This window comes from Lutjanus erythropterus, unplaced genomic scaffold (genome assembly GCF_056507025.1).
Source record: "Lutjanus erythropterus isolate fLutEry1 unplaced genomic scaffold, fLutEry1.hap2 Scaffold_156, whole genome shotgun sequence".
Lineage (NCBI taxonomy): Eukaryota > Metazoa > Chordata > Actinopteri > Lutjaniformes > Lutjanidae > Lutjanus > Lutjanus erythropterus.
The window spans coordinates 1,046,558-1,056,567 of NW_028146633.1; the positions used below are offsets into that span (position 1 = coordinate 1,046,558).

At 37.9% G+C, this 10,010-nt stretch overlaps 1 long non-coding RNA gene across 2 annotated transcripts; it reads right to left on the reverse strand.

Moving 5' to 3' along the window:
* Window positions 1–278: 278 nt before the first annotated feature.
* LOC146304302 (uncharacterized) lies at window positions 279–8,870 on the reverse strand. 2 transcript variants are annotated; one of them, XR_014769447.1, is made up of 6 exons: window positions 8,798–8,870; window positions 8,461–8,562; window positions 6,159–6,205; window positions 4,729–4,806; window positions 3,373–3,565; window positions 279–731 (listed from the first exon to the last, which is right to left on the reverse strand). It is a non-coding gene; the product is annotated as an uncharacterized LOC146304302 (long non-coding RNA). The 2 variants fall into 2 exon arrangements; XR_014769446.1 differs by having other exon boundaries at window positions 279–754.
* Between the last annotated feature and the right edge of the window lie 1,140 nt (window positions 8,871–10,010).

The window sequence follows — 10,010 nt, forward strand, 5'->3', positions numbered from 1 at the left end:
ATAATAGTAAAGTATAAGAGAGTGAAGAAAAATTTTAAAACATTACTTCATAAAATACTACCCCTGGAAAAAGCAAGATGCTGTTGTTACAGATGGGAGAATTTAGTATAACAAATGCAAGCAACTTAGGCAGGAAAGTTCCATATCTATTAACATAACAATGTCAAAATCTGGGTTGTCAATAGGATCAGGAATGTCTTCAGCATTGCATGGTGGGAGCCAATCAGGAGTAGTTAACTGTGTCATCTGATGGAAAACATTTTTTTTTACTTTAGGGAATGAACTCACAAGAAAACACATTGAGCCTCACAGGCCACACCATCCAGGGTGGCTGAATGCATGCCATGGCTGTTATTGGAGTTCCATCTCTGATCCCATGATGGTGACACTGAGGTTCATTCAGCACGCCACTTAGTTGGAGCCATGCAAGTTCTCGTTGGACAGTATGCCAATACTGTTGCCTCTTCTTCTCATCCTCGCGATGTGATGACCAATTTTGTTATAGGTGTCTCTGGTGGAGGTGGAACCCTTTTGCAGTGGCTGGCATGGATCCGGGTAACTCTTTTGGCAAACTTTACTGCCGTCTGTGCGGTCAGCAGCATGTGGAATGGACCCGTCCACTGCTTCGAGTGCCAGGTCTTTTGTCTCAGGACTCTCACCACTACCCAGTCACCAGGCTGCAGGTCATGAAGAGGTCCTGTGGCTGGAGCTGGTAGCGCTTCCTTCACCTGCTTATGAATGTTAGATAAAACAGCTATAGCAGTGGAGGGTGTGTTAGGGTCATTATATGGAAAGAATTTAGACATAGTTAATTCTGGGCATGCTGCGGCCTTGGCAGCTGCTTCTCCTCTGGTGTTCTCCTGTGAAAGTTGGTCATTGTTAGTGTGAGCATGACATTTACACACAGCAACCTGTTTTGGGAGTAGAACAGCATCCAGCAGTTGTAAAACAAGAGTGTGATGTGCTATAGGTTTGCCAGATGGTGTTTGAAAATTTCTCTTTTTCCAAATTGTACCAAAATCATGCATAAAGCCAAAAACATATCTACTGTCTGTGTAGATATTCACTGTTTTGTCTGTTGCTAGATTACATGCTTCTATGAGAGTGATTTGGCATTGACTGTATCATGTGCAGTTACCAATGGTGAAAAGAGTACAAGAAATCTGTTATATTGCTAAAACATTACTCAATTACAAGTAAAAGTACTGGCGTTAGAAATATATTTCAGTAAAAGTACAAAGTATTTGCCTGAAAAACTACTACAGTATTAGTTACTTTCAACCATTGATGTCACTGTCACCTCTCCAAACTAGGGTTATAAATTTTGTGCATTTTCCAGAACCAATAGTTGAAAGCTTTGACTGATTAATCATTGATAATTTATGAGATACATAACACCATTTATTTTCTAATTTTGTTTTTTTTTCTTTTTGAGTCAAAGTTTAAGTTAAGGTTAGGGGTCTGTTTGTTGAATAAGGATTCAACAAACAGACCCCTAACCCCTGGTTACCACAGCGAAACTAATTACATTTTTTTTCCTGTGTCAGGGTTGCATGATGCTGATCCATCCACAAACAGTTCAAAATCTGGATTTTGCAAAGGTGTTTCTTGCAAATCTGGTCTGGGGGAACAAACTTCAGTTATTGTAAGAACATAGTTGTGTTCTTCGCACATCTCCTAACATGGACTGATGCAAAGAGCTGTATCTTCATGATACCCAAAAATGGAAATACATGGCTCTCAGGCCACAGAGAACAAAGAAACGCTGAATTGTTAGAGAAGGTTAGGGACTGTATGATCTGTAGGCCTACACTACACATGAACCCATGGTTATCTTACCAGAAATATACCTCAGTTATATTGTATCTTTTCACAGTGATATCAAGGATTTCAAATAGAACAGTGTTATAAAGGAGCAATCTTGCTGCTGAAAGATAAGATGTTTTCTGCTAAATCAAAATCAATGAAACGTGGGAGCAAGGTGAGTTAGTTTAGAGTAACCTTAAAAAGTAGGAATTCCTGTAGCTAAAGCATCAAGTTTAGCTGAAAAGTAGGCTACAGGTCTCTGTCTGCCTCCATCATCCTAGAGTACTGAACACTCTTTGTCCACAGTCTGAGTAAAAGGTCGGTTTGGATCTGGTGACCCAAGAGTTAGAGTCATCAGAGTCTTCAGAAGGACATGTTTTAAGTCAACAAATGTTTATCCTGCATCAGCAGTCCATGTCACTTTACTATGTGCTTCTAGGCCTCGTTCGTGTGCGATTGCGCTCAGGGGTGTCTCGAGGACAGCATAATTGGGAATGAAGGTCCTGCAATAGGAACACAAAAGACATAACTTGTTTCTTTATGATTGGATTTGAAAATGTTTTGAAATGTCTACTCTTTTTTGGGAGAGGAATTTGGCCTCAGATATGATCACATGACCCAAAAATGTCACTTGTAGGACAAACTGCAGTTTTGACGAGCTAGTTTTGTGACCTTCTTCAGCCAAATGTTTCAAATGTGTCTTTTTCACACTGAACTTGAGTTAAAACACGAATCATTTAATCATCAATATATTGTAATCGTGCACTTCCTGGTGACAGATTTAATTAGCTCAAACTTTCTCTTGAATTTTTAGCTGATTTTTGTTTTGTTTTAACTGAGAAAATTGGTGTGCACACAGGAGAATTTTCACAGGGAATGATTACAACTGCCCTTAATCAAGTGTTAAAGACTGGTGTAATACCGTCGATGGCCTCTCTCTATTTTTTATTTTTATTTTTATTTTTTTTGTTGAGTGGATATTATGGTTGACAGGGCCTTTAATTAGATTTTGGTGTGATCACAATTGGTTGCATGCCTCTGATTAGACCAATATAATTTTTAGGGATCTTCTGAAAGGCTGGGGTGTTTGTGATGTCACATGCTTTATGTAAATAGGCAAATGTGTGTTGTGTGTCTGGTACCAGTTGAACACATCTGAGTATGTAGACAACAAAGGTAATTTTTGTTGATAAACCTTCAAAACAGGGTTATATTGAACATTATGGTCAGATATTGAGTCCCATGATTCCGCCGCGAGTCAATCATCTTTTGAGTTGCATCAGTCTAGTGTTTGGCTCAGGGTAGTGTTTGGCTCAATGTCCCTTTTTGCCACAATGGAAACAAACATCTGGATCAGCTGTACGTAGACCTCCACAGAATGTCCTTGGAACATAGTCAATGTGTCATGTCAATAGTCTTTTTTTTTTCTTTCTCATGCAATTCCTCAGTTTGTTCAACTGTCTTATACTGAAACTTTCTGTGCTCAGAAAATTACATTCAGTCTCCTGATTTTCCCCCCTCTTCTACTTTTCTAAAAGTAAATTAAATAAGTTTTCAGATTCTCACCAATGAGAATTGTTGAATCGCAGCGCTGAGTGAGTCTGGTCTTGGTCTCAGGCCCTCCTTCTCACTCATCTTTGTGGGGAGGTTGAGGCTGAAGGGAATATCTCCTCAGGGTGTGCACTACCACCATCGACCCCGAGTCCAAAAACCCTCAGACAAGCAATCCCACTTCTGACACCAAATTGTGGTGGAAAATCTGAAAATGAAGACAGACACCATGACCAAGATTGTCTGGTGTTTGATGCGGTGTTTCAATAGAGCTTTGCAAAGGATCAGTACACAGTCACACGGAAAGTGTGAAAGGAACTGATAATGAGTCAATAATGTAAATCTGTCTTATAGGGTGAGGAGATGAAGGAGTTTGGGTCAGGATGGACCTGAAGTGCTTAGTGGGAGAGTCAGGATGTGATTGTGTTATCAGAAGTTGTTGTTCCAAAGGGACAACAGCTGTGTGTTCAAGGACAAGTAACCAGTTAGTGCCTGACAATACATGAGAAGTAACTATGAGGAACAACAGTGACCAGTTCAGCATATAATTTTCCCACTATAGCATACACCACATTTGTGACCTGCGGTGAGATTAAATCTCTAATTGGATGGCCCTTTCCTGAGGCTCCATTAAAAATAAAAGGTAAATGGTTGAGCAGCCACGGATCGTCACCTGACCTCTTCCTATCCAGTGCTGTATGCACCAATTAATTATTCAGCACACCTATATCTCAGGTGAGGTGATAATATCTAGAAGATATCAAATTGAGAAGAGGTCAAGACAACGATCCAAAATCGCACACACAATAAAACCCTTTATTGGGGGGGGGGGGGTTATGGAAGAAAAAAACTTTATCCCCTTAAAAAAACAAATAAATCCCTAAAATATAAATGCAAAGAAAATAAATTATTACTAAAAAAAATTAGAATAAATGTGTAAAAAAAAATTAACTAATGGAGACTAATTCCTAATTAAAAAAACCTTCAGTATTAAATAACATTTATAAAAGAAGGGAAAAAAGAAGGAAAAGGGGATAGAAAAGCATGTCCTACTGTGTCAGGGTAGCTGTTTGATGAGAAAGAGCAAAAGTCAAATAACTGATTACTGATAGCTTGGCTCCATCTCCTGGACAAAAAGAGTCACTGCAAGGCCTATCAAGTGAACCGCCAAACAATTCAGCAGCACATGGAGAGTCAGTTTACAGCCTCTACAAGGCCTCTAAAGCAATAGTAAAATAAAACATCATAATTATTTTCTAAAAGAGATTCACAAAAGATGAAATTAGTCCAGAGAATTTGAATTTTGGAGCCATATGGCTCACAGAATAAAGAAAAAATGTCTTTATAACTTCGGCTATTGTGCTGTTTCACCTCCTTTGTGGCAGTCCTTTCACCTTGCTGGGGGATGCAGCTTGCACCGGCTCAGGTCTTCACTTACACCAGACCATTCTGAAATACAGAGAAAAGGCCTGGTGTCAATGTAATAAACCCAAATAATATTGAAAGGAAGGCATTCAGACCAAAAATTGAAGCAAAACTGTCCTCAAAATCACTATTAACAATAATAAAAATAATAACAGTATTGATGGTGAAATACACCTCAAGTAATGAAAGCAAAAAAAAAACGTTAACTACCACTGTACTACACGGGCTCTCAGGAAAGGTCAGAAGGTCACACTGCTTCAAAAACTGCTCATTCTTACAAAAGAGGATCGAACCCTGAAGGAATTTAGGGTCGAGTTAAATAGGATACTAGAGATACTAGAAAAGCAATTTCTAAAGAAATTACGACTGTGAATGCAACAAGCTGAAGCCAAGCTGCAATGCTGCATTGGCTTGCTGCAACAATATGCCTGACGCCACACTGAATAGCTGCGTGAATGATATAAGAAGGTTTGAATTATGTATAATACTTGAATATTAGTTAAAAAGCTAAAGCCACACTGAATAGCTGCCATGATAATGTAATAATACGTGAATTATGTAGAATATTTGAATATTAGTTAGAAAGGCTGACACCACACTGAATAGCTACCTTTAAAATATAATAAAGTTTGAATTCTATGGAATTTCTGAATGTTTGTAGAATGACTGACACCACGCTGAATAGCTGCCTTTTTAAGGTAATTAGGTAGAACATTTGGATTTTTGTTAAAAAGCTGATGTTAAAAAGCTGATGCCACACTGATAGCGGCCTCGAAAATATAATTTTTGAATTATGTAGAGTATTTGAATATTACTTAAAAACCTGACGCAACACTGAATACCTGCCATGTAAATATAATATTTGAATTATGTAGAATATTTGAATGTTTGTTAGAAAGCTGACCCCACGCTGAATAGCTGCCTTTATAATATCACAATGTTAGAATTCTGCTTCTGCTACAAACTGCTTATTTGGTCCAGCCATTCTGAAACAACAGAAACACACACACTAATGTTTTTTATAAAGCAGTATAACATTCATTTAGTGCAATAATGAACACTCAATAGCTACCTTCATGATATAACAATGTTTGAATTATGTGCAACATTTGACTGTTTGTTGCTTAAGAATTTAAAAAACAATGACTGTTATGAATGAGAAAAGTCATAGCCAGCATGTCCTAATTGATCTAGATTTTTAAATGCTTAAACAGAGTCTCTACTCCGAATTTCTTATCGACTCATTTCTAAATTTACAGGTTCCCCCACACATAAAAATACTCAGTTTCACTGCTCTAACAGAACTACTACTACCATTCAAACTACTATTACCAGAAGTATTGTCAGTGGTTCCTTTGATGATAAACAAGACGTACCTCGGCTGGCCGTTCAGGACTCTCAGACTCTCTCAACGCAGCGTTGGCTGTAGACAAGAAAAATCTCATTATAAATGTTATAATGGGGCAAACAGAAAAAAACATGAAGCACATCATCACAAATAGATTTGGAAAACAAGTACACATTTAACAGTGAACAAGTATTAACTCTATTCAAAACCAAGCCTATATAGCAGGGGTATTCAACTAAAATTCAAAGAGGTCCAGTTAGAGAAAATTTCCTAAAGCAAAGGTCCGGAACATCATAATGTCTAACTTGTGTTATGAGAGTGATATATACTGAAGTAGTGTAGTAGTTGTATCAGCGTCTACATCAGGGGCCTCATTTTAGTTCAGGGGCCACATACAGACCAATTTGATCTCAAGTGGGCCAGACCAGTAAAATTAAAGCATAATCTATTATATCTATCTATCTATTCTGGCGATTAATTGAGTAATCAGATAAAAAATATTGCGTGTTCTGCATTTTTTTCTATTACATTACTTTTGCTTTATTTAAGAACAATACAAAAGAGAAGATAAGACAGGTCTACAAGCAACTATAAATTACTAAAATAAAAATACTCAGTAAAGTAACTTTACTTTTACTGTAGATTTGCTTTTACTGTTTTTACTTTACTTTCTACTTTTGTTTCCAAGTACAAAGGTAAAAGTTAAGGTAGTAATGTCTGCAGAAACCACAAACAGAAGATGGAACTAACTCTTTTAACTGAAACAGTCACCAGGATGTTTTGTTCACTTGTTAAAATCACAACATTTTTCTTCTGGAGCAGGATGCTCCCAGACCCCCAGGGGACGGGGGACTGGTTTACCAACATGCCACCTTTTCCTTTTCTCTTATGACTTTTGCAGGTCTGTATTTAGTCATCAAAAAATACCAATAAGAATACCATTAAAGTTACAACAACAGCAATAAAAATGTTGATTTTTCAAAAAAGGAAACAATAACATGCAAAATTTTGAAATTGTAATTAAGTAAAAACACTAATACCACAATGTAAAAATACCTAAGTAAAGAATCTGAGTATTTTTTTCCATCACAGCAGGTCAGTGATCAGTGTTTCAGTGAATAGTGTTTTATTTATGGCAGCCCGCCACATTAAAAACATCGACACCACGATATGATTTTCTATTTTTGGAGCTGCGCACCTTTTTCGGGCATGGCTAGAAGCTCTAACTCTTTATTTGCACAACTCTCGCGAGATTTGTGTTCGTTATTTCTACTAAGATAATCAAACTCGCGCAATCTTTCGCGGGTCTAGGGTTCCCTTCTAGACACGACCCTCTCTGTCTGTCTGACAAACTAATGACAGCAGACTGTCTGTAAACAGCACGATGTTACACTCTGCAGTGTTTCACACAAAGACCTTATTTGTGTGGACACCCAGGTTTGGTTTGTCGCCAATTTTGTCATTTTTATTTTTTAATCAGTCCGAGATGACGACGGTATCAGTGATTGATTAGTGATCAATGTGCCCTCCTCCCCTCCCTCACCTGTTCACTCCGCTGTGAGAAGATCTGAAAGTTTCTCACAGAGAAACACAGACTCTCCTGTTTTACATATAGGCCTCCTTATACAGTTGTTTAAAAAAAAAAGATCTGAAAATTTGAACCTTTTCCCTGTTTACACACTCACAACACACTGTAAGTAAAAGTGTGAGTGCAGACGTAGAAGTTTTGAAGCCTGCTCACTGAATATAAAAATCTATTCAAAGTAGAAAGTGAGGATTAATTTAAGTGCATCTGGTTGGTGTCGATGTCATTAACCATCACGTTAGTTTTGACTGTTGTAATAAACTCCGTCATTAACAACAGTCTCCTCCACACGCAGCTTCTCTGCAATTGGTCTGTGTGTTTCCTGATCACCTAAACCAGCGCTGGAAAGACTAGAATAGTTGCGCCAGTTAAAATAGAAGCGTCCTGTCAAAATTTCAAATCTATTAAGAATTTATTAGTTATAGGTCCGGGTCCGTATAGGACGGCGTGCGGGTCCGGACTCGGACCGCGGTCCGCCTGTTAAGGGAGCCCTGCTATATAGGATACTTACAGATGGTCTGGGTCCATCTGAAGAGTAGCAATGAATGTTGAGTAAAAAGCACATAGCTGCACTGCTTTTTCCTGTCCCTGAGAGGAGAGGAGAGGAGAGGAGAGGAGAGGAGAGGAGAGGAGAGGAGAGGAGAGGAGAGGAGAGGAAACTTTAGCGCCATGTCTGGAAATCAGCAGTTTTCAGAGTCATGGTGTAACACTATAGTGTTTATGACAGAAAAACACAGTCACATACGAGGTACAGGTCAGGCAGTTGTCAGGTGTATTCGTCGTAGCCTCTCAGTGTGGCTTAGCTGTGCAAAGCATGGTCAAATGTTGCTGGAGCCCTCCTTGATTTCTGTTTGTTGTTCATGAAGGACACAAGCACACAAACATAAAAAAAGGATATGACAGTTGGCATATACCATAACAGTCTGTGGTTTTGCACATGTACATCACAGAAATCTCTGTTTAACACTTGAGTACCAGAGCAAAACAGAAGGAGCAGTGACTTAACCTTTAAATGTTTTCACATTATAACTATTGCTCATACTAATGGTATGCATAATCTATGAACTGTAAAGTTGACTTACAGCATGTTTGACTCCAGCTCAAGATGACTGCTGATGTTGCTTGTTGCTTCATTGACATGTGCCCAACTTGTCAGAGCCTTGTGAGAGGAAGAGAAAAATGTTACACCATTGATGCATATAAAAAAGCACAATACAGACAGTGTACATTACATGCTTATATACCACTAATACACAATAAAAAAGAGACACATATCATGCATGGGAGGAGGCTGTTCTTATTTACCTGGCACAGGTTAAGATTTATAGAGCAGATAATAGTGGTGTGTTCCTGTGAGTTTTGTCTCTCCATCTCTGGAACATGTTTGTTTCCTGTTAAGAACAAGTGCACAAACACAGATCAACACTCATTTACATGTATACCTCTGCAAATGAAAATAATAAAAAAAAAATTCAAGATGTTGTAAGTTATGTATGTTAATTATTATGTATGCTATTATTATTCATAGATCAGTGGAAGAGAGAGATGGCATTAACCAATAATGTATATGGTATTATACTGGACAAAAAGAGTCACTGCACAGCCTATCAAGTGAACCGTCAAACAATTCAGCAGCACATGGAGAGTCAGTTTACAGCCTCCGCAAAACCTCTAAAGCAATAGTAAAATAAAATATCATAATTATTTTCTAAAAGAGAGTCACAAAAGATGAAATTAGTCCAGAGAAGTTGAATTTTGGAGCAAAAAGTTAAGTGCATGAAAATCGGAGGTGCTTGAATTCATGGCTCTTTGCGCTAGCTAACTAATTAATTAAAGCGCTCATCATATTATTATCATTGTTATTATTATTATCATTATTATTATTATTATTATTATCATTATTATCATTATTATTAATGAAAACACTCAAATTTGTTTTTTCATGAACAAATAATCATGTCTGTTCCTTTTTGTTCCTTTTTTCCTATTATGCCATTTTTTTGGACAGAATGTGAGCACAATTCCTCAAATTCTGTCTAAAAAAGTGGTATTAGGACACCCTCTGGCGGACACAATTGGGAACAACATGTAATATCCTCTTTTTGCCTCAGCTCCGCTGTGCTATTTTAGCAACAGGCTAATTGTCTTGCACAAGCTGCTTTTTCGCAGTCAAAGAAGACACTTGATGGCCCGTGACAAAATAAGCTTTTATTAAAAATCTAATGTGCGCGACGTCTCGGCCTTGAAAGACCTTCTTCAGGCACAAAATGTGTATATTTCTCACCAGCTGTAGCG